We start from the raw sequence: 25896 nt of genomic DNA, 5'->3' as shown, positions 1-25896 counted from the left end.
TAAGATTTGCAGTCGAAATTCCCACGGAAATTAGCGAGGCTTAAAAATAATATAACGTTATCGAAAGGCTACGCTAGCCCAAACTTCAGACTGATAGCAAAGAAAGCAGAGAGGATAGCACTGAGGGCCTATCTAAGGGTGAATAGTGGCTTGGCAAAACTTTATAGCTGTAATGATTTCGGCGCAATGTCGTACTTGCGTGCCGGTGTGAAGGAATTCCTTCGAGCCGGCCGCGGTGGTGTCGCGGTTCTAGGCGCGCAGTCCGGAACCGTGCGACTGCTACGGTCGCAGGTTCGAATCCTGCCTCGGGCGTGGATGTGTGTGATGTCCTTAGGTTAGTTAGGTTTAAGTAGTTCTAAGTTCTAGGGGACTAATGACTACAGCAGTTGAGTCCCATAGTGCTCAGAGCCATTTGAACCTTTTTTTTTTTTTTTTTCGACCAGGGCGTGACATCAACTGCGTCCATATTGGCTTATAGTGAAACGTCATGACAGTTCTGTAAGTTATTTGTACGTTTAAGAATAGAAGAATTGAAACGTACTTCAGAACGATGTTTATGTTTTGTGTCCATATACATACATCCTCCGCTAGGCATTCTACGGTGCATATTGTAGTGCTCACCATGCCTATTGTGCGTATTCCATTCGCGAATGGAGCGCTGTGAAAGCGAACATATGCCCTTGCACGCACCGTAATCCCTCTTCTTTTATCACAGTGAACTCTATGCGAAGCATGCGATAGAGGCAGTCTTTCACTGCAAAATCCGTCAGTGTATCTCTCTAGAAATTTTGTGCGAGTTGTGATTTACTGTTGGTATCGTAGGGAGAAACTGAAGACGGTCCGCCATCAGAGCGTTCTGTTATTATGAGAGCCTCAGTAATTCCCATTTTCACTTCATAAGATTGCCAGTTTACCATACGTGCGAATTATTCATACAAACGAAACATTAGCGCCTGATTATGGAGGTTGCAAGACGGAGCACAGATGTCGGCTAACGCGACGGCTCACAGCTGAATGTGTCACCCTGTTGGTGACTCCCCTGCAGGAGTTTCTGTTTCTGGCGGTCTCAACGGCGCTTAACATGTTTTCCGTTTGCGAGGCCCAGTACGTCGTTAGTGGTCGAGTGGCGGCACACATTAAACGCTGCCTGTTTTCGGGGCGTCACTGGCTGGTAACGTCCTTACGTGGCATAACGGTGCACTTCGTATTTGTGTCCTCCCCACTACTTCCACCTCAGTTTTAGCTGCAGTGGCTACTGTGTACTTCAGTAGGGCAGATACTGCACTGTACAGAACAGCGGTGAGTTTGCGCCTGTACCAGCAGACGCAGTCATCGCAAAGCGTGCGTGTTTCTATGTGCTGTCGTCCGAACAAATATTTTCTGAGGCCGCCTCATCAAAGAAGCCAATGCAGTTTAAACAGCGCAGATAGCAGAGTAAAAGCAGACGTTGACATGAAACTGGATTAAAAAAGCCCACAGTATTCTGCAATGGTCACACCGTCGTGAACTCACAAATGTCGTTAGCAGCGCGTATAGGTACACCATAACGATGGTGACAATTTGCAACAAAAACTGCGAATTGCAGCCATCCTGTGTAGTGGATAGACCGCGAGCATGACTCTGCAGATGAGTCATTGACTTCCTTGTCCTACCCAAGTCTTTTGTGCATCACCATCACCAACAATTTGACATGAACTGCTGTCCAAAGATTTCCTCTGGACTTGTCCATGCACTTCTACATCTACATCTACATCCATACTCCGCAAGCCACCTGACGGTGTGTGGCGGAGGGTACCTTGAGTACCTCTATCGGTTCTCCCTTCTATTCCAGTCTCGTATTGTTCGTGGAAAGGATTGTCGGTATGCCTCTGTGTGGGCTCTAATCTCTCTGATTTTATCCTCATGGTCTCTTCGCGAGATATACGTAGGAGGGAGCAATATACTGCTTGACTCTTCGGTGAAGGTATGTTCTCGAAACTTTAACAAAAGCCCGTACCGAGCTACTGAGCGTCTCTCCTGCAGAGTCTTCCACTGGAGTTTATCTATAATCTCCGTAACGCTTTCGCGATTACTAAATGATCCTGTAACGAAGCGCGCTGCTCTCCGTTGGATCTTCTCCATCTCTTCTATCAACCCTATCTGGTACGGATCCCACACTGCTGAGCAGTATTCAAGCAGTGGGCGAACAGGCGTACTGTAACCTACTTCCTTTGTTTTCGGATTGCATTTCCTTAGGATTCTTCCAATGAATCTCAGTCTGGCATCTGCTTTACCGACGATCAACATTATATGATCATTCCATTTTAAATCACTCCTAATGCGTACTCCCAGATAATTTATGGTATTAACTGCTTCCAGTTGCTGACCTGCTATTTTGTAGCTAAATGATAAAGGATCTATCTTTCTGTGTATTCGCAGCACATCACACTTGTATACATTGAGATTCAATTGCCATTCCCTGCACCATGCGTCAATTCGCTGCAGATCCTCCTGCATTTCGGTACAATTTTCCATTGTTACAACCTCTCGATACACCACAGCATCATCCGCAAAAAGCCTCAGTGAACTTCCGATGTCATCCACAAGGTCATTTACGTATATTGTGAATAGCAACGGTCCTACGACACTCCCCTGCGGCACACCTGAAATCACTCTTACTTCGGAAGACTTCTCTCCATTGAGAATGACATGCTGCGTTCTGTTATCTAGGAATTCTTCAATCCAATCAGACAATTGGTCTGATAGTCCACATGCTCTTACTTTGTTCATTAAACGACTGTGGGGAACTGTATCGAACGCCTTGCGGAAGTCAAGAAACACAGGATCTACCTGGGAACCCGTGTCTATGGCCCTCTGAGTCCCGTGGACGAATAGCGCGAGCTGGGTTTCACACGATCGTCTCTTCCGAAACCCATGCTGATTCCTACAGAGTAGATTTCTAGTCTCCAGAAAAGTCATTATACTCGAACATAACACGTGTTCCAAAATTCTCCAACTGATCGACGTTAGAGATATAGGTCTATAGTTCTGCACATCTGCTCGACGTCCCTTCTTGAAAACGGGGATGACCTGTGCCCTTTTCCAATCCTTTGGAACGCTACACCCTTCTAGAGACCTACGGTACACCGCTGCAAGAAGGGGCCTCATCGACACGCATCCGTTTTCCTGACAGATATTTGCTGACGTCACCTCACCACCTTTTCTTCGGTTGTTTCGGACCTCTCCAGAATCCGACAGAGCCCTCTCGTTCGGTACGCCACCCCCACTTCACGTCGTACATATCGCTGCTGTTGTCATTACGTCCTCCACTCTAGGCTGTAGCCTGGTACATTTGTTCTCTGATCGTCTCTACTAGAAATGACCGTAAAAGTAGCAGCACCCAATTTTAGAACCTTTTTCGCATTGGAAGTCGGTGTGTTATTGCCGTTACAGTGTTCGTTGGTGCATTACCTTTTTGCACCACTCGCCATATGGGGCTATGTCTAGCATTGTCGAAAGTTACCGTTTTGCTGCTCCACGTGTTAAGGTGGGGAGCGGCGTACTGTTGCAGGGCACACTGACCCTCAAATCTGTGGTTCAAAATGGTTCAAATGGCTCTGAGCACTATGGGACTTAACAGCTGTGGTCATCAGTCCCCTAGAACTTAGAACTACGTAAACCTAACTAACCTAAGGACATCACACACATCCATGCCCGAAGCAGAATTCGAACCTGCGACCGTAGCAGTCGCGCGGTTCCGGATTGAGCGCCTAGAACCACGAGACCACCGCGGCCGGCTCAAATCTGTGGACAGGGTACATTTACTACTCAGTGTTACTGTCACACTCTACTCCTTTTCGTTGTGCGTCTGTTCAGGGATGCAATCGACCTAGACTTCATTTTTATGGATGACATTGCACAACCGCCTTGAACTGCGTAGGTGTTGTAGTTCTTTGAACGAGACGATATTCGGCGAATGGACTGGCCTGCCCCTTCCCCCCGACTTGAATCCCATCGAGCACGTGTGGAGTGCGGTGTGTCGACGTGTTGTAGCCGCCTCTGCATGCACTAGCGATCATCCAGCAGTTGTCACTCGCGCAGGTGGAGTAATGGAACGCCTCATCACAAGAAGTTCTCACCAACTCTGTGGCCAGAATGGGATCTCTTTCCAGAGCACGTATTGCCGTCCGTGGCGATCACACAAACTATCGAGAACTACGTCCAGTCTGTTGTAATGTCCGTGGGACCATCAGCAGTCGCGGTGACTTCATTGTAGTTATAGCCTTTGGATAAGTGCGTCATTTCTGATCGTCTCACTGTGTGTTCCAGCTGCCTTCTGTACTATACTGTAGCTATTGTTTCTAAAGGGTGACAGTTATTAAACTACATGAATAAAATCCTCATCACTTCTGAACGGTTTGCGTTACAACGTTGAAACTGCGCGGTTGGCCGCGGGGCATGATGCGAATTAGTTTAGCGATGAAGCCCACGTTCATTTGGATGGGTTCGCCAGTAAGCAAAATTGCCTCATTTGGGGGACTGAGAACCCGCATTTAGCGATCGAGAAGACTCTTCACCCTCAACGGGTGAGTGTGTAGTGTGCAGGCACGGTGACTACCGAACGGGACGTGAAGATTTTGGAACATGATTTCGTGCCATTATACAAAGTGACCCTGATTTCAGAGGACTTAGATGATGCAAGTCGGAGCTCGACCCCATCGAAGCAGGAGAGTGTTTGTTATCCCGGCGGAACGCTTTGGGGACCGCAGTTCTGGATCTGGGGTACCCAGAGGCCAGTGGCATGGGCCTCGATTGGCCGCCATATTCTCTGGATCTGAACACATGTGACTCCTTTTTGTGGGGCTGTGTTCAGCTACAACCCCAAAACGATTGCTGAGCTGAAAACAGCCATTCATGAGATCATCGACAGCATCGATGTTTCGACGTTTCAGCGGGTCATGCAGAATTTCGCTTTTTGTCTGCATCACATCATCGCCAATGATGGCAGGCTATTTAACGTGTCATAACCTAAATCCAAATGTCTGTAGTGACGTGAAACTTCCTGGCAGAGTAAAACTGTGTGCCGGACCGAGACTCGAACTCGGGACCTTTGCCTTTTAGTGGGCAACTGCTCTACTGACTGTGCTACCCAAGTACGACTCTCGACCCGTCATCACACCATCAGCTCTGCCAGTACCTCGTCTCCTACCTTCCAAACTTCAGGGAAGCTCTTCTGGTCCCGAGTTCGAGTGTCGGTCCGGCACACAGTTTTAATCTGCGACGAAGTTTCACATCAGCACACACTCCGCTGCAGAGTGAAAATCTCATTCTGGTCTGTAGTGACGTTTACATGTTGAAGTAAGTGTATGCACGCCATAGTTTGTAACTTATTTTCGTCTTTTTTTTTCATACATTTCAATAATTGTTACTCCGTATGTCTGGGCCAAAGTTTCATCAAGCCATCTAACTTATCGTCCTTGAGTTTTGCGCACCAGTGTACAGGCTGGTTCTGATTGAACTTTCTCTAGTTGAGCATTAGATTTCCAGACAACCAACACGGGTCTGGACAAGGTGAGCAGGGCTTTACTCGTAAAGCTGCTGTGATAAAACAGCGACAATAGTGCTGTCGCTTTTCGCGAGTGTCGACGCATTACAAGAGTTCGGAGGGGTCCCTCTTTCCGCACCGGAGTTGGACATGATTGAGAAGTTTGAATTAACTGGCGATTTCAGAATTGCTCCGGCGAGAGGCCGACGTCCAATAGCGCCACAAATTGTTGAAGTTCCTGTTGCCACGGCTAAGAATGCTGGACACAAAGTGCGATCTTCAAGCAGTGTACGAGGTGCGTCAAGACAGCCGTTCGAACACAGCTGCAACAATTGGGAAACTTTACTTTATCTCTAGTGCGGTCCCAGGCTTCTGTGGATGGAGGTGGTCGGTCGTCACACCGAGCAACGCGTGTAACACGGAACGTATTAACATGGTACGCAGTTGACAAATTTTATCCTCTCATACGGAAATTAAAATGTGTTTATTTCAATGGTGTATTCGTTATTTCTCTTCTGCATGTCCTTACAAATGTTTGCACGAAGTTTCATTGTCCTGTGATCACTAGTTCTTCACGGGGGCCGTCTAAGGTAGGGAAGGCTCTGAGCACTATGGGACTCAACTGCTGAGGTCATTAGTCCCCTAGAACTTAGAAGTAGTTAAACCTAACTAACCTAAGGACATCACAAACATCCATGCCCGATGCAGGATTCGAACCTGCGACCGTAGCGGTCTTGCGGTTCCAGACTGCAGCGCCTTTAACTGCACGGCCACTTCGGCCGGCTAAGGTAGGGAAGGCCAGTGTGTATACTGACAGTTCTATCCAATATAAGGAACGATGCCGAATCACCACAGAGAATACTCTAGCGTCGAGGTGCGAATGTTGGCAGAAGAGCGCAGAAGATACGAGTACACAAAAAGCTTTACACTGAAGTAAAGGAAGCGTGGGTGATTCTGGTTTAACGACCCGTCGACGACCAGGTTATTAAAGACAGAGCACAAGCCTGGATAAAGAACTGCGCCGTGTCATCCTCAAAGGAATCAGTCTGGCATTCGCCTTACTTAATGTAGTTGTACCACAGAAAACCTTAATGAGTGTGGCCGGACAGAGATTTGAACTGCTTCCGTCCAGAGTAGAAGTTCAGGGTGGAAACTACGTCAACATCCCGTTTCGAGTGTTGTGGGGGCCTACGGTAATGCAAAAAATGGCTCTGAGCACTATGGGACTTAACATCTATGGTCATCAGTCCCCTAGAACTTAGAACTACTTAAACCTAACTAACCTAAGGACAACACACAACACCCAGTTACGGTAATGCAGAGCAGGGAGGAATCCTCATTTGCAGTATGATGATCAATTATGGTGGATGTTGCAGATGATCTTCAGCATTTACTCTCTCAGCGTGACACCATGAACACATTCGCCTTTGTCAGTAGTTCACGTCATGACACTTATTATATTGTCATTTTTCACTCACCTGAAAACTTATTTGCGAGGCAGTCGGAGAGCAAAGTTCACAGTGCTTCAGGAAAAAATGTAAACACGCAAATTTCCTTTCCTTTTTTTAAAGAACACTCGCCGTGTTTCTTCATTTCAATATCGGTACAGTGGAGGAGAGAAAGATCGGAGTAAATTTGACTGCGACACTTCCTTCCACTTTTTGACATGTTTGCATCTCTCCTTGAGTAGGGTCAGAAAGATACAAAGAAAACATCAGACACGCCAGCCGCAGTATTAATTCGTATTATTCTTTAATTTTTAATTTGTACATTCCACCTCAGAAACAGTATAACGAACGTGACAATATTGGTGACATTCACTGTATGGTGTGCGCCGAGCTAAATTTCGGTTACCTTTTTTTTTTTCATGCGCTAGCCAATTACTTTTCGCAGCTTTGGTGACGCTGTGGTGCACCAGTAAGGTTATATTAAAAATAGTACAATATTAAAAAAATATTTAATATTGTTTGATGCAGATCGTACTTTCTCTGCTTATTTCGCCAGCTATTTTGATTACTCCGTCCTATATTTCGCTCGTATCTTTATTAGAAACAGGAAAAAAAATTTCATCGCTGAAATTCTGTGTGAGCGCATGTCGCACGAGATTCTAGAGCCAGAGTTGTTTCACAAGAGTGACTACTTACCAGACAAGCGAGACCTGAGGTGTTGGTCCGCTGTGCTGAAGTACCTAAATAAAAGTAAAAAATAAATAAAAACCAAACGCGGGGAAATTTATACAGAATTTAAACGGGCAGCTTCTTTTATGAACGCCTCATTCCCCTGCGTACTTTTAAAGGAAAAGTTTTCTCAGACCGTTTTGAGCGCTGCTTCTTCATTTCTTAGCCGACGTAATGTCGGAGATTTCGAAATACAAGAAAGTTTGCAAAGTTGCGGCAGAGGCTTGGTAGTGTGCGGAAAATGCAAGAAACTTGTTGAGTCCTGATTTTCGTTTGGCATTATCTGTTTGTAGTTGACGCTGGTGTGCAGAGCTCAACGACGAAAGTGGAAGTAATGCCTTTAAGTGGATTTCGTGATGTAAATAATTCTCGCCACATTCAGTGCTTACTTGTTTCGTTCTTACATTTTGCCAGAGTTACATAACCCTTCAATGCTCCAGATATTCGGTAAATGCGTACTATCTAATGATGAATGGCCAGGCGATTGGAAAACTGGTCGTGGTAAATGAAATTCGAAGAAGCGCAGGTGACGACTGGTTGTGGTTATCTCTGGAAAGCTGAAGGTAATTCGCGCCATGTCACAGAGCTCGATGAAACTCGGACCATGCGTAGAAAGAACTGGCGCAGTGTGGTACAGAAGATAACTGGAAGAAGTGCGGAATGAGACGCGCAGAAATGACACTTTTATTCTAAGGCAATGATTACACTGAAGTCGCCGCGATTCGTGATGCTGCCCTGGCCATTACGAAAGGCGTGACGAGGTTCTCAGCACAGTGTGTGATCACCACGGACGACGGAGCGTGCTCTGGAACGTGCTCCCACGTGTCGTTAGTGAGTAGTTAGTGTGACAGAGCGTCCCGTTCCCTCACCAGCGAGGTTGACGCCTGCTGGGTCGTCGGTATGTCTCCCCAACGCACCCCGAGTGAGCTCTGTGGGATTTAAGTCGGCGAAACGGGCAGCCCAGTCCATTCGTTCCAGGAATTCCTGCAGCTGCGCTTTTCCGTGCCGTCGCCTATTGTCATCCCTAAAAATGAAGTGGGTTGCTAATGCACCACTGAAGAGACGCACGTGGGGAAGGCTTACAGTGTCACAGTAACGGTGATCGTTCCAAGGTTTGGAGGTCAGTATTGCCACGCTACATCACGCTTCCGCAGACCGTAACACCTGGGCCACCAAAACGATCATGTTCGACAACGTTGCTGGCTACATTGTGTGCTCCCGTCTCTCGTCGTCTGACGGTACGTCCAGAATCACCGTTGAGGTTAAATGAGCTCTGATACGAGAAGAGCACGCGACCCCGCTTGTATTTGCTGCAGTCCCTATGGCGTTGTGCGGCTGTCAACGGAATAGAGCAGGCTGTTCCAACCGAGCTCCATGGAGCCGGAGGGCTCCGGAGCGCTCACTGCCGCAGTTCGGAGCCGGCGTGGAGGGGGAAAGCCTACTCACTGCCCCCTGGCTGCATGCAGCCGCAACTGACGCAATAATCCGTGTTCAATGACAGCTATGACTAGCCGCGGGAGCCCTGTACCTCTATTGGGGAATACCTTTCTATTCACTGTGAGGGATGGTCGTCTGCAGTGTCTTGTATGTCATAAAGTATTTAATTCTGCGAAGAGGTCCAATATACAACGACATTATACTCGTCTTCACGCAGCGCACTACGATCAGTTAGAAGGCGTTGCACGCAGAGAACTGGTAGCCAGGCTTAAGAACGGCATACCAGGAGACGTGAGTTTAAAAACGGTTTATTAATACGGAGGGTATCAAAACAAGCAACATAATTCGTGTTCTGTAATGCGTTTATAATTTTCAGGTGAACGAGAGCGGAGAAAACACTACTGAATCTGCAATTCAAGCAAGCTACAGGGTCGCTCACATCATTGCGACAAGTGGCAAGCCGTTTTCGGTGGGACCACTCGTAAAATCGTGAATGGTAGCAGTTGTAGAATGTTTGTTTCCAAGGGAGGTGCAGGCAGTTGAAGGGGTTTGCTTGTCAAAGCAAACAATGTCTCGTCGAATCCTGGACATGGCAGTGGATTTAGAGACACAGCTCACGAAAAGGGCGCAGAGCTTTTGTTGCATTTTCGCCAGCGCTTGACGAAAGCACCGCACATGCTGGGCTTGCAGTCTTTATTTATTTCCTGAACATCGTATTTCCTGGTGTAGCACGTCACCACGTCTTAGCAGCTAAAGTAGTATGAGGTTGTCGATCTTGTAAGACGCAGCTGGCACATCAGAACGCTTGCCTTGCCGCCTGCCTCAGCCAGCCACGACACGTGCCGGCCCACTTGACTGGTCACAGAGAGCGACACGGCTCCCTGGAGCAGGGAGCGCTCCGCGGCTCACAACGGAGCCGACGAGCTGGAACAGCCTGGAATAGAGCGTACTGGTTGTCGGGCAAAGAGACCAACTGGCGCAGCCACCACAGTCGCTGCAGAGCACGTGACTGCGTGCGGAGCGGTCCTGTTACGTGTGGCTGCAACTGCACCCGCTGTCTCACAAGGGCTGCCCCCCCCTCTTGCCTGTTGCACGGTGTAGCGCCGGGCGCCCACCTGCTGCTGCCGGTGTTGACCGTGGTCGACCACCTCCTCTGGTTCGGGCAGCAGTGACTGTTGTCCCGAACGCTCTCCGTGCACGTGAAACAGTGCTGTGAGCGCTTCGAAACTCCTGGACTACACTCGTCACACTTCGTCTTTCTTCCAGTTTCCACTGGACTCGCATTCGGGAGGACGACGGTTAAATTCCGCGTCCGGTCATCCTGATTGGCACGGCCGACGTCTTTCCCCATCGTTCTCCAGTCCGACGAGACCGATGACATCGCTGTCTGGTCTCTTCCCCCAAAACAACAATCTCACAGTTTCCCGATGATCCTTCCCCGTGTTAATTCACCTCCCTGTTCTCTCCGGGCCACGCTGTAAAGAAGACCACCACCAGAGTGCACCGTAGCGATACGATAATTGACACACACACACACACACACACACACACACACACACACACACACACACACACTGCCTTTTCCCGTTCTTTCAACTGACCCATATACAGCTTTCTGGGCGCGACTGGCACACCTCTCGGTACATGGCATGTTCATTCATTTCCACCGTGTACTTAACTTTGCAAAAACAGACATAATGTCTGATAGGATACCGCAATCACTGGTTATACAATGTTACTTATAATCCGTCTTCATTGCAAAAATGTTTATTCACATGACCAGTTTCGGTTCCTCTAGAACCATCTTCAGATCTGAAACGATAGTGATACTAATTTACTATTTCACAAATGCAAACTTTTTTAATCCTGTCCGATCAACATCAGATGTACCAGAGCGTACCTGCAATTTCGGTTACAGGACTAACCCGTGCCGGCCGTTGTCGCCGAGCGGTTCTAGGCGCTTCAATCCGTAACTGCGCTGCTGTTACGGTCGCAGGTTCGAATCCTGCCTCGAGCATGGATCTGTGTGATGTCCTTAGGTTAGTTAGGTTTAAGTAGTTCTATGTCCTAGTGGACTGATGACCTCAGATGTTAAGTCCCATAGTGCTCAGAGCCATTTGAACCATTTTCTGAGCAACCCGTCCACACACAGCAACCTTCACATGCTGCGTCACATAAAATTGGTCGGAAGAATGGCTCTGAGCACTATGGGACTCTACTGCTGAGGTCATTAGTCCCCTAGAACTTAGAACTAGTTAAACCTAACTAACCTAAGGACATCACAAACATCCATGCCCGAGGCAGGATTCCAACCTGCGACCGTAGCGGTCTTGTGGTCGGCAGAATGCACGTCATTTACATCAATTATAAAACTATTTCCGACAGGTGGCGTCTGGTACATTTGTTAAATTACAAATGCACCTATTGTATTAAGTAGATTATTCTAATTTACTTTTATCTCTAAAATACTTAATTAAAATGTGTAGCTGTCAAAGTTAAACTCTGTACTTGTCAAAATTAAAATTCACAATAAAATTATAATTTTTATACGATCTAAAACAAAGGGCGATTTCTATATCCGTGGCGCTGGTGTAGACTTGTTTTCCTCCATGGTCTGCTTCCGTGGTTCCCACTATTTCGGTGTTGGGTGCCGCGAGCCGTTCAGCCGTCTGAAGTCCATCGCCGTGGGTAAGAGGGCCGTGCAGGAGGGCCCCGTCGACGGCGCTAGCCGCTGCACGCGTCTTCCAGCTCTTTCACCATCCGCCGTCTCTCATCCTTCGGCTTGGACTTCTATACGCAACAGTGATCATCTCAGTAAGTCGTCATAAATATTAAAATAGGCGTTATGACTACTTAACTTCTGCAAGAAAATGAAACGCGTACAGCCGTCCTTATAATGTCATTTATTGCGTAGCTACCACTTTCGGCGCTCCAGTGCACCATCTCCAGACCTTAGTCGATGCTGAAGGGGTTGTTACGATCCATATATACTATGCATCAGTGGCGAACATAACTGATTTGCTGCGCAGAGAATTGGCCACTGATGCGTCGTATCCAAGGATCGTGATAGCCCCATCAGTATCAACTAAGGCCTGAAGATGGTGCATTGAAGCGCCGAAACTGGTAGGACTGACATCTTAAAGATCGCTATAGGTGTTTCATTTTCTTACAATAGTAAACGGCCGTAGCCCCCTAAAGAATTGACGTACAAACATTTGAGTAGTTAGCATGTTATGTTACTTTATCTAGCTGGTCCTTTTAACAAGTTTTGCAGAGCTGTCTACTTAGGCAGAGTGTGTCACAATTAACACTGAAAACGGACGTCGGCGACAATATACAGCAGAAGCAAGTAAGTTCCAGTAAAACATGGCTCGGAAACGGGGCAATTTTCGAGATAATTGCGGTTGTGCGGTTACTGGCTGCTACCGATGTCAATTTGTAGTATCGTCCTAATAAGAGGAAATGTACTTTTCTCTTCACTGACCGTGCAACTGCGTTGAATTTCATCCGTGGCTTAAAATGGTTCAAATGGCTCAGAGCACTATGAGACTTAACATCTGAGATCATCAGTCGCCTAGAGCTTAGAACTACTTAAACCTAACTAACCTAAGGACATCACACACATCCATACCCGAGGCAGGATTCCAACTAGAACCGCTCGGCCACAACGGCCGGCTGCATGGCTTAGTTTAACGAGAAATACAATAATGCTTCAGCACCGTACATCTCACAATTCACTGTACACTCGTAGCTACATGTTAAAGGAGGTGTTGCACGTATCGTCCCAGCGTACTGTACTCGACTGTGCAGTGAGTTGCGAATACTGTCGACCCTACTTCCCCTCTCCTCCCCGAGGGCCATTTCGTGAAGCTTGACACCGCTGTACAGTCCGCTGCTGCAGTTCTTCAGCCGCATCAACGGCAGCGGGGTACACGTCACTTTGGAAAGGACCTCAGACAGAAAAAAGAGGAGGACTGAGATGAGGTTGTCTTGGACGCCAAGGTACATGTCGTACTCGACCTACGTACCCACAACTACACTGGTGGGTGGGGTGACACGTCAGATGAGCACCACCCGCCTACAGCAGACCAGATGCATTGACCACTGGCAAAATTTGAGTACAGCCAGGCCGTGGCAGAATCGAGAAGTGTGCATTTCAAACGTACTATTGTAATGGCTAGGACAATGTTTCAAACTGAAATCAGTAGTGGTTCTCAGCCACAGACACGGAGTTCCAAACTGTACTCTTGCGGACCCATGTTCACTGGAACATTTCTGCGTCTTTTATCGTGTCGTTTCACCCGAGTCAGTGTTAACTACTGATTGAGATACAGCCTGTATATCTACACTAGGCAAGTACGGCGGAAGATGTTTGGGGTACCACGCTCGTTCCTCCAGCTTTCCTTTTCCGGTCACGGAACGTGCCAGCAGTTCCTCTGAATTTGACGTCACGGTTGTTATCCGCGAGATATACGCACCGGGAAGTATTATGTTACTGGGTTGTTCCTGGAACGTATGTTCTCGGAACGTTAGCAGTGAACCTTTCCGTGTTGTACATCGTCTCTTGTGTAAAATTTCAAACGTACATTTATGAAGTAACACTTATAATATGGCTTCAAAAGTTGTCCATTTGTATAAAAAAAAGTTTGAGAGTTAAATTTTGGCATCGATAGCTATGATGCCACGGCGTGGGTGCAAGTTCGTAGGTTGGCACTACGACACCGACACCGACGACAGCGCCCTCTAGCAGGCGCTGTGCAGCTCTACGAGCGCCGCTCCAGATTCGGCCCATTTGATTCCGAGGACACGACCTAGCAACATTGTTTCTATTTCACGGTCGCCGGACCACTACTTGTATGCATAGTTAAGTAAAGGTGATTTTAGTTCACACTACACTGCACTGCCGAGAGTTCTACCTCACCTTGCTTCCTACTTTCGGCCTACCTTTGTTTTCAGGAGCAGACCCACGCGCCGCCTTCCAGGCGCTTCCAGGCGGGATACAAAATAAATGATTCGCCGGTTCCATGGTGCTCGACAGAAAATGGACGCATTGTGTGATCGGGGAGGAAACCTAGGCAAATGTTGGGCCTGGTGTGCCACCGAGGAGCGCCAGGAACGGCCTCCACGCAGGAGGACCGAGAAGACGGTGTCTGCTTATCGCCAGGCTACTGATGGCACCGTGACGTCACCGAGGGCAGATGCTCCGGTGTCGTGCAAGATTCCACTGGAGAGTGTTGTCTTCAACGATGAAAGCAGGTTCTGTCTGTATGCGAGTGGTGGGCGTATACAGGTACGGCGCAGATCTGGTGAGCGGTGTGCTCCGGACAGCATCCGCCCACGACACGCTGGCCGCTCCCAGCCTTCACGGCAGGGATGGGCGGGAGGGGAGGGGGGGGGGGTAACCCACGGTCACATCTGGTGTTTCTGCAGCGTAAAGTAATCATCGCCCGCCAGTACTACTCTGGCTCTTATCGCCATGCTAGTGCCGTTTCTTCCACGGGCAGGCGATGCCCTCCTTCAGCAGGACAATGCACGCCCACATACGGCTGGTGCGACGCAGCGTGCTCTTCGCGGTGCACAACAGCTGCTCCGGCCCGCGCCATCACCAGGTCCTCTGCCAGTTGGACACGGATGTGACACGACGAAGCGGGAAGTTTCTCCTGCGTCAGGGCCTGGAAGCGCCTCCACCAAAGACACATGTTTTGACGATGATGTGGGTTCTACTCAAGTCTATTGCTGTATAATACTTAAGTAATAGAACAACTTCATGCAGCCCATACAGTGATGTAACTGTTTCCCCTGCTACTTAAACTAACTTATGCTAAGAACAACACACACACAGACTCGAACCTTCGGCAGGAGCTGCCACGCAGTCCGTTACAGGACTCCTAAAACCGCGCGGCCGGTCTAGGATGTAGACTCCCAAACTAAAGGCGTCAGGTGCTTGGGACAGTCTATCGCAAGATGGCATTCGGCACCTTCGCGATCGTTGCATGCGTGAATAGACGCCTGCGTTGCCGCCAGAGGGGAGTTTGGTTGGTCGGTTGATTTGGGGGAAGGGCACCAAACAGCGAAGTCATCGGTCACATCGGATTACGGAAGGGTGGGGAAGAAAGTCGGCCGTGCCCTTTCAAAGGAACAATCCCGGCATTTTACTGAAGCTATTTAGGGAAATCACGGAATGGCGGGACTACGGTTTGAACCGTAGTTCTCCCGAATGTTCAAATGCGTGTGAGTTCTTAAGGGACCAAACTGCAGAGGTCGTCGGTCCCTAGACTTATACACTACTTAAACTAGCTTAAACTAACCTATGCTAAGAACAAGACACACACACATGTCCGAGGAAGGACTCGAACCTCCTGCGGGAGGCGCCGGGCAGTCCGTGACATGGAGCCTCTAGCCGCGCGGCGTAGTTCTCCCGAATGCGAGTCCAGTGTGCTAACCATTACGCTGCTTCGCTCAATGGTGGAGGGGAGGGAGGGGAAATTACTGTCTATTCGTGCATCTATTCGGGCATCCTTTACTGTGCCATGCGCTTTCATTTGGTGTGTGTTCTGAATTTGTTGTCATGTACTCCTGCAATCGTGAAGTACGTGTCAGCTCACTTGTCTAGTGACCTTGTTGTTGAAGTGTGAATTCGTAAGGGACCAAACTGCTTAGGTCATCGGTCCCTAGAGTTACACACTACTTAAACTAACTTATGCTAAGAACAAGACACACGCCCATACCCGAGGGAGGACTGGAACCTCCGGCGGGAGGGTCCGCGCAGTCCGTGACATGACTCCTCAAACCGCGCGGCCGGTCTAGAATGTAGACTTCAGATGCACGAGCTGACCCCGGGTGGCAGCAGCAGCAGCAGAGAGCGCAGACGGGCCCCGGCGCGCCGCTTTCACCGCCCGGTGTCTGCCGCTGCCCGCTCTTGGCTGAAGCCGGCAGCTGCCAGAGCAGGCCAGCAGCAGAAGCAGCAGGCCACGCCCGCGTCCCGGCGCGGCCGGTCTGTGCTCTGCACGTACACTGCGCGTACAGTGTGTTGACTGTAAGACGGCAGAGTTACGTGGCGAGTGCGGGGAGAGGAAGAAGCAAGCATTGGCTGGCGAGGGGATAGGAGCCGTTTGGGGGGGGGGGGGGGGGGGGGGGACAAGGCACGCCTACCAGTTGCGGTGCTGGCACTACTAATTGTTGCGCGTCATGCTTACACGAAAGCAGACGAAAGGCTTCGAAGTAAAACTCGCTTTCGATATTGTTCGTAAACGAAACTGAAATCGTCATGTACATTAAAATCTATAGGTTTGTTTATAAATAAATAAATCTTCTGCTACCAGTCACGATTTTTTCTTTATTTTACTATTCGCACGACGCGTTTCGAGAAATAACTCCCATTTTCAAGTGCGTTTTTTTTTTGTGTGTATTAAGCCATTTCTTTTGATGTTGTCAGTGTGTGTGAGTCTGCTTCATTTTGTTGACTTTTAAGTTTTCTAATGGTCCATTTGTGTAGAGTCTCACACAACACTTTACACATCGAAAATGTGTAAAGTGTACAACAAGTTGTGTGTGATGTTAAGAGTGTGTGAGACTCTACACAAATGGACCATTAGAAAACTTAAAAGTCAACAAAATGAAGCAGACTCACACACACTGGCAACATCAAAAGAAATGGCTTAATACACACAAAAAAAAACCGCTCTTGAAAATGGGAGTTATTTCTCGAAACGCGTCGTGCGAATAGTAAAATAAAGAAAAAATCGTGACTGGTAGCAGAAGATTTATTTATTTATAAACAAACTTATTGTATCTACAGTCGCTGGCTTTCAAAAACCATTTATAATGGATCAAATCAGATTAATATATATATATATATATATATATATATATATATATATATATATGTTTGTCTACTATGCGCTCACAAACCATTCATCGGATTGCAATACGGTAGCAAGGAAAAATGAAATATAAGGTAATTCGGACGAAATAGGGGCCTCCTTCAAAGTGATCGCGAACAAAGTATCTGAAATGGAAACTCACCTTTTCTTGCCAGACGTTTGCGGTGATACGCCAGGATGATTCTTGGAAAACTGTTTGAATCTTCCGATGCTACGCATGCTTTATCCTGTGTATGTAGCAGCTCTCACTGAAAATTTGTAAATGGGGTGAAGCAATTTTTTCTGCTCCCTTTCCCTTTCGCAGCATTCAATCACACGCAATATAATTTTGCGAGCATCGCTACGTAATACTGGTTTCCTTCTAACCGTAGGCCTACCGGTAGGGGTTGCTGGAGACTGCCAAGATGGACCAGCAACTGCCTCTTCACTCATTTTGATAATGTTTAGCACAACTGCACAATAAAAACACGCAGAACAGTACAGCGGCCGGCCGAAGTGGCCGTGCGGTTAAAGGCGCTGCAGTCTGGAACCGCAAGACCGCTACGGTCGCAGGTTTTGAATCCTGCCTCGGGCATGGATGTTTGTGATGTCCTTAGGTTAGTTAGGTTTAACTAGTTCTAAGTTCTAGGGGACTAATGACCTCAGCAGTTGAGTCCCATAGTGCTCAGAGCCATTTGAACCAACAGTAAAGCGCAAAACAATAACGAAGCAGACGACAGTGGCTACCTTGTACAGCACAGTCAGCTACGTAATGTTGGCAGCAGTCGAAACTGCGTGTCTACCGAAGCCTCCCGACGTTTACCGACTTGTACCGATTCAGGACTAGGGAGAGGTCTGCCATCTAAAAGTTTACACACTGTACACACCACGCGCTACACCACACGGCGGGGCGCGGGCAATGCGCGGAGAAAGTGTGCAGAAAACAAACGCCGGCCGCGTGGAGCTGGAAGTGAGGCGAAGCGGCCCGCTGGACTGCTGCCGCGTGGCGGCTGGAAACGGGAGAAGGCGCTCCACAGCGCAGCCTCGGCGAACAGAGACCGCGCACTGTGGCGTAGAGGTAGACAGACGACGCCAAACGCAATACTGTCGACCGTCTGGCAGCGGTATCGACGATTTGTGCAATACATTTCAGGAGACTGCACAGCTTCGAAGCTGTTACACCTCGGTCAGAATATTGGGCAATGGCCTACCTGTGGGAATGTCATTGCACCGTTCACCGAAGTACACATTGAACATTTTGGCAACACTTTATCAGTTGCGTTATTGTACGGATTTCAGAGGACGCTTCACTTACAATCAATACCTTCGCTAGAAGTACCCTTTTGTTTCTCTTTCTTCATTTGTGTTTTCCATTTTCTATTAATTTCTTACCTGATGAACTTATTACATTTTCTTTACATTTCACAACACACACTGACCTCGTATTTTTAGAATTGTGACTAAAACCGTCTGTACATTACTAGTCACACGTGTCAGTTGTGTTTATTTTCGTTCTTAAACGATTTCAATAATGTCAAATATTGACCAGATATTCACAATTACAATTTTCTGTACATGTATTGTTGTAATAATGTTATAATAATTTAAAAAAAAAAACGTGTCAAGCTGATACTGTGTAACGCACGGCAGTTGCTCTCGAAACTGCATTCGGGAGGACGACGGTTCAATCCCGTCTCCGGCCATCCTGATTCAGGTTTTCCGTGATTTCCCTAAATCCCTTCAGGCAAATGCCGGGATGGTTCCTTTGAAAGGGCACGGCCGATTTCCTTCCACATCCTTCCCTCACCTGAGCTTGCGCTCCGTCTCTATTGACCTCGTTGTCGACGGGACGTTAAACACTAATCTCCTCCTCCTCCTCTCGAAACTTCGTGATTTACGAACATGCAGACAACCGATGCAGCGACACCAGATGAATATTAATACATCAGGAAAGACAGACGGCAACTGATTACTTTTTTGATTGAAAGGTATAGCCACCATTTGACAGTAGAACAGGTTTCCTTTCACAATCTTCTTGTCGGCCTTAGGCATTTATCAAGTGTTACAACTGCAACAGATTACAGCACAATAAAAGTACAAGTATCAGACAAAGTATCGGGAAAATAGCAGGGGAAACAGTTACCTCACTGTATGGGCTGCATGAAGTTGTTCTCTTACTTAAGTATTATAAATCAAAAGACTTGAGTAGAACCCAAATCATCGTCAAAACTTGTGTCTTTGGTTACATAAACGAATTTTGTCAAAAATAAATGCGATAACATTCCTGTAAAATCCTAATTTACTGGCAGTTAATGTGTGAAATCTTATGGGACTTAACTGCCAAGGTTATCAGTCCCTAAGCTTACACACTACTTAACCTAAATCATCCTAAGGACAAAGACACACACCCATGCCCGAGGGAGGACTCGAACCTCCGCCGGGACCAGCCGCACAGTCGACATGACTGCGGCGCCTTAGACCGCTCGGCTAGTCCCGCGCGGCGGCAGACCTATTTCAACACGTCTACATGAACCTACGACAATGAAGCAGATGTTGAGCAATGAAGCGCGCTACCATGAGAACTCGGTACCAGTCCTATGGCTACCATGGGAGCACGTTGCCGGCCGTGGTGGTCACACACCCTGTTAAGAACCGCGTCCCGCCTTTTCTAACGTCCAGGGAGCAATCAGGTATCGTGGCGACCTCAGAGTAATTGTTGTTTGTGATTAAAAGCCTCACTTGTGTTCGCGTCATTGCGTATTTCTTTGAATTATCTTGTCTACTGTACTGTAGGAGTTCTTTCTATGTGTAGTCCAAGTTTCATAGGGTTACTGGCAGTAACACATCACCGTATTTCGCTCTACTCCGTCAATCCTACTTGCTAAGCATTCCATTCCGTGCAGGAATACATCAGAATAGATAGAGTTGTGCAGGCGGTGTGCTTAGTAGACGTGTTGTGTCTTCTAAGCGTTCTGCCAATAAAACGCAGCTTCCGGTTTCGCTTTCGCATATGTTCTGTCTGATGGTACCAGCTTAAGTTGTTCGTAATTATAATCCGTAGGTATTTAATTGACTGACAGTCTTTCGATTTGAGTGATTTATCATGGAATCGAAATGTAACGAATTTACTAGTTATGTATAGAACCCTACAGTTCTTATTGTTTTGAGTCAATAGCCACTTTCGCTCCATACAAACATGAAGGGCTTATTTCAATAGTGGTACAAGTCCATTTTTGTTCATTATGAGATACAGACTCCAAAAGTTAAATGAGCGCTGAAAAATCTGGAGTTGAGATACCAGAAATATTCAAGTATATATTCAAGAATATTTCTGGTATCTCAACTCCAGATTTTTCAGCGCTCATTTAACTTTTGGACTCTGTATCTCAGAATGAACAAAAATGGACTTGTACCACTATTGAAATAAGCACTTCATATGTTGTCTGAATTATCTTACAATTCATTTTGATCTTCTGGTGGCTGTATTTTTTCTGATGATAAATGTGATCATCGTCTGTAACCAGTGTACGTGGCCTGCTCACATCGTGACCTAAATAGGTTCAGTATATTAACAAGAGCAAGGGTCTTATATCACTTCCTTGGGGAACCCTAGGTATCACTCTGCTTTCACTTGAAGACTTTCCATCAATTACTACGTACTGTTACGTTTCGGATAGGAAAACGCGATCCCAATCGCAGAATTGACACGATATTCCACAGGATTGCAATTTGGTTAGAAGCCGTCTGTGAGGAACGGTGTCAGAATCGTCCCTGGGAGTCTAGAAATATGGAATCAGCCTGAGATCCGCTGTGGGTACCGCACGCCACACCCTGTCACTGAACACAAATTCCCACGCGTCTTGTAACAGCGTCACAGTTCCGACAAAGACATCGCGTTCTTTTATTTTTTTATATTATTTTCGACAGAATCACATGAGCATTTCACCGTGCCCACAACGCACCACAATCCTCCAAGTGTCGTGTGAATGTAGTCTGAAGATGACCTCCGGCTGGCCGGAACAGGTTCAGGCATAGTGAAGCGCTCATGCAATTGTCTCGTCAGAAATACAAAAGATTGTTAAGTCAGTGGCTTTATTTTGACGTTATATAACTTTTTCCAGATGTATAGTGTCTTAACAGAATAATAGCTCAGCGATACATAAACTTGGTGCATATTTTATGAATTTTAAGTCCGCCGATCCATTTTTAGTTACGAAACGAATTTCAGAGGGAAACCTCCCTCGCGGACGTGTCCACCATTCACTCGCGTGTATGCGCCGTGGCCTGATGGACAGTTGCGTCTGAGGGAAATGGAAAAAAGGAACGTGTGAGGGATAGTAAAAACAAAGTACAGAAGTGTGAAATGCCTGCATAAGGCGAGAATCGGATTCACTGATAACTCATGGCGAAGGTCCTGTAGGTTGTTCGGTTTTCACTGCACGTGTTCCGTCAAACAAGCGTAAGGGTGCGAAAATGAAAATAAGTATCCGATATCACTGAATGTGTTCCCGAAAAATACTTTTAATCTGTAGATGTGACACTTCTTGGAAACAAGATTGCAGTCAAAGACTATAATTTTCTTGCCCCTGTCAGTAGGTATGTCAGGGAATAATAATGTTTGAGATGAGAGTCGGCCTCTGTGGACGAGCTGTTCTAGGCGCTTCAGCACGGAACCGTGCTGCTGCTACGGTCGCAGGTTCGAATCCTGCCTCGGGCACGGATGTGTATGATGTCCTTAGGTTAGTTAGGTTTAAGTAGTTCTAAGTCTAGGGGACTGGCGACCTCAGATGTTACGTCCCATAGTGCTTAGAGCTATTTGAACCATTTTGAGATGAGAGATTTGCTATTATGATGAAATGAACGGTTTGTGATGAAACGAATAGGTTTTCTTAGGTCAGAGACATTATTTATTTAGTGTACAGGACTACATATGAAGTAGTAGAAGAACAAAAAAAGACTCATAAATGCAAAAAAATGGTTCAAATGGCTCTGAGCACTATGGGACTCAACTGCTGTGGTCATCAGTCCCCTACAACTTAGAACTACTTAAGCCTAACTAACCTAAGGACATCACACACATCCGTGCCCGAGGCAGGATTCGAACCTGCGACTGTAGCGGTAGCGCGGCTCCAGACTGTAGCGCCTAGAACCGCACGGCCACTCCGGCCGGCCATTTGGTGGTCTCGCTCGATGTTCCAGAGTGGCAGCTTGGGGGAGGGGCGAGGGGGGGGGGGAGTGGGATGTTTACACCGTCTGTGCAGAGTGTCGTCCTCCTTCTGTTGCAGTTTATGTTTTTCTAATCACACCGTAGGAGTTCAGAGCCATTCAGCAGAAATAGATAAGTGCAAAGTCAACCGAAAAAAATAATCAGTACAAGTTCGAAAAAGTGTCTCTTTACGTAAGGCTGCTAAACTTCGGTCTAGTGGGCAGAAGATTTGAGAGCCGCCGTGTTTGTGACACATGTGGTCTCTCTGTGTCCTGTAGAAAAATGAACTTTTGTAACGGATCTTGGAATGTTCGTCCTGCTCTTGTCATAACCACTTATTCTTCCAAGATCTTACAACTAGGTTCTGTTTCCTTTTTGTCTTTCTTATTATTTCTCCGATGTCACGTGTGCGCTACTTCCAGCTTATCGCAGTTCCGAGCAGTCCCCTGGAACTCTCGCCGTAGCCACTTTTCCCAGCAACAGCCCATAAGGTACGGCGTTCTCGAAGTGACGTCGTTGTCATCGAGAAATATCCAATTTTCCGTCCGGCCGCACCTGGCTCGTCTGCGGGGCAATTTCCCGCAGCCGCCGGCCGAGAAGATTGCGTTGTCTCCGCCCGCCGTAATGAACTCGCCGTGCAGAGCGTCTTCGGAAAATCGTCGCTTTCGCCGCGCCGGGACGAATAACGGGGGGAATTACGTCGTCCGCCGGTGCGTCCTCTGCACGAAAACTGACGACCGACTGCGAAAACTGACGACCGACCGACTGACTGGCTGGACTGACTGTGTGCGCGGCGATTTTCCGCTCGCTTTGCGGAGACGGGGGGCCACGCGGCGGCGCGGCGATCAATAGCGGTCGCGGTCGCAGCAGCAGCAGTAGCTGGAGGTCCGAGGCAGGGCTGCCTGCCCTCCATTGGAGGGGGTACGGCTAGCTAGCTAGCGGCTCTGTGTGAACGGGACCCACTCCACAGTGCGCGTTGCCCTCGGCTTTTACACTGTGTAACATGTCTCTCCAGCATCACTAGGCTCCTAGTCCAGTTCACCGCCCCCGCGTCCTTGTCGCTCTGTAACTCAGTCGGCGTCCGCACCTTCATATTACAATGAACGAAACTTATAGGAATCCTGTGTCAAATATACATTACTCGCCATTGAAATTGCTACACCACGAAGATGGCGTGCTACAGACGCGAAATTTAACAGACAGGAAGAAGATGCTGTGATCTGCAAATGATTACCTTTCCAGAGCATTCACACAAGGTTGGCGCCGGTGGTGACACCTACAACGTACTGACAAGAGGAAAGTTTCCAACAGATTTCTCCTACACAAACAGCAGTTGACCGGCGTCGCCTGGTGAAACGTTGTTGTGATGTCTCGTGTAAGGAGAAGAAATGCGTACCATCACGTTTCCGACTTTGATAGAGGTCGGAGTGTACGCTATCGCGATTGCGGTTTATCGTATCGCGACATCGCTGCTCGCGTTGGTCGAGATCCAATGACTGGTAGCAGAATATGGAATCAGGAGGGTAATTCGGAACGCCGTGCTGGATCCCAACGGCCTCGTATCACTAGCAGTCGAGACGACAGGCATCTTATCCGCATAGCTGCACGTGCAGCCACGTCTCTGTCCCTGAGTCAACAGATGGGGACGTTTGCAAGACAACAACCATCTACACGAACAGTTCGACGACGTTTGCAGCAGCATAGACTATTAGTTCGGAGACCGTGGCTGCGGCTACCCTTGACGCTGCACCACAGACAGGAGAGCCTGCGATTGTGTACTCAACGATGAACCTGGGTCCACGAATGGCAAAACGTCATTATTTCGGATGAATCCAGGTTCTGCTTACAGCATGATGATGGTTGCATCCGTGTTTGGCGACATCGCGTTGAACGCACATTGGAAACGTGTATTCGTCATCGCCATACTGGCGTATCACGCGGCCTGATGGTATGCGGTGTCATTGGTACACGTCTCGGTCACCTCTTGTTCGCATTGACGGCACTCTGAACAGTGGACGTTACATTTGAGATGTGTTACGACCCGTGGCTCTACCCTTCATTCGATCCCTGCGAAACCCTACATTTCAGCAGGATAATGCACGACCGCATGTTGCAGGTCCTGTACGGGCCTTTCTGGATACAGAAAATGTTCGACTACTGCCCTGGCCAGCACATTCTCCAGATCTCTCAGCAATTGAAAACGTCTGGTCAATGGTGGCCGAGCAACTGGCTCGTCACAATACGCTAGTCAGTACTCTTGATGAACTGCGGTATGGTGTTGAAGCTGCATGGGCAGCTGTACCTGTACACACCATCCAAGCTATGTTTGACTCAATGCCCAGGCGTATCAAGGCCGTTATTACGGCCAGAGGTGGTTGTTCTGGGTACTGATTTCTCAGGATCTATGCATCCAGATTTTGTGAAAATGTAATCACATGTCAAGTCTAGTATAATATATTTGTCCAATGAATACCCGTTTATGATCTGCATTTCTTCTTGCTGTAGCAATTTTAATGGCCAGTAGTGTACTTTACGATACCATCGGCAGTTACCCAAAACTACGATCCCATCTCTTTTCTCGGCAATGTTCTCTCCAGCAGCAGTTACTAAGTGCAGGTTTCATGTCTGTTGCAGTAACGCCTTTGCTAAGATATTTCGCAGTGTATTGAAACTTTTTTGTACCTTTGAATGCAAAAGTTATTGGTCATACAAATTAGTAATCATGTAGATTTCACTTTGCATGGGGTATAACAAATGCCATAGGGTTCGAATATCTTTGGAAATGTAATTTACAAAATATTTCATGCAAATTTATTCTGTACTAAACGTAAAACTATTATTTTGCTCTAAAATCGCACTTAATTTTCCGTAAATAATTCAATTTTTTTGTACAACCTAAGTACGAGGGTCGTTCAGTAAGTAATGCCCCACACTTTCTTCTCAGAACATGTTTATTGTTACTCAGAACATGTTCATTGTTAAGAGTCAGAATTTGGTGACAATATACATCAGCATGTCTTGTCCATGTCTTATTTTTCCACGTAGTGTCCATTACGTTCTATAGCCGTACGCCAACGTTGTGGGAGGGCGTGTATTCCCTGCTGGTGAAAGCTCTTCTCCTGTAGGCGCAGCCGTGTTTTCTGTACACGGCTGACACTCTCGCCATCTTCAAAGTGTGTTCTCCGTAGAGAATAAGCTCCAACAATTCAGATGAAATGGCCTCTCTTTGAATCTTTTGGTCCGCTGTGAGCATTCGTGGAACCCGTCGTGAGTACCTCTTCCGAGAGTCTCGATCATTGCACTTCGAGTGCTGGCCGATAACTGTAGACCCAATTGTCGAATTGTGATGCGCCGGTCGGCACGAATAATGGCGTCCCCACGAGTCAGCAGTGGCTGTGACAGGACGTGCCGAGGGTGGCTGACCGTGGAGCTGTTTCTGCATTTCGTGACGCTGTAACTTTCTGTACCCGTCGCCCAACTGTACTCCTAGCAACTGCAGCATCGCTATACACTGCACATTTATGGATGTTCGTCACGGTTTCTTTCTCTGCGCACAGGAATTCAATAACTGCAAAATAGAAATTTTGGGATTGTAAAATATGCCACGTGTAAAGAGCAGCATATACGAGGATCGTTCAATAAGTAATGCCCCACACTTTTTAAAAAGCCCTTTTTATGAAATAGGGTGTA

At 47.5% G+C, this 25896-nt stretch overlaps 1 protein-coding gene across 1 annotated transcript in view; it reads left to right on the top strand.

Annotated features, from left to right (window-relative positions):
* Nucleotides 1-25896, top strand: part of LOC124711312 (putative fatty acyl-CoA reductase CG5065) — a 402306-nt gene that overhangs the window by 245217 nt on the left and 131193 nt on the right. The gene's annotated exons all lie outside the window — the stretch shown is intronic.

Source organism: Schistocerca piceifrons, chromosome 8 (genome assembly GCF_021461385.2).
Source record: "Schistocerca piceifrons isolate TAMUIC-IGC-003096 chromosome 8, iqSchPice1.1, whole genome shotgun sequence".
Classification (NCBI taxonomy): domain Eukaryota; kingdom Metazoa; phylum Arthropoda; class Insecta; order Orthoptera; family Acrididae; genus Schistocerca; species Schistocerca piceifrons.
The sequence above is the reverse complement of the archived record's forward strand: the minus strand, read 5'-3'. Positions and strand labels throughout refer to the sequence as shown.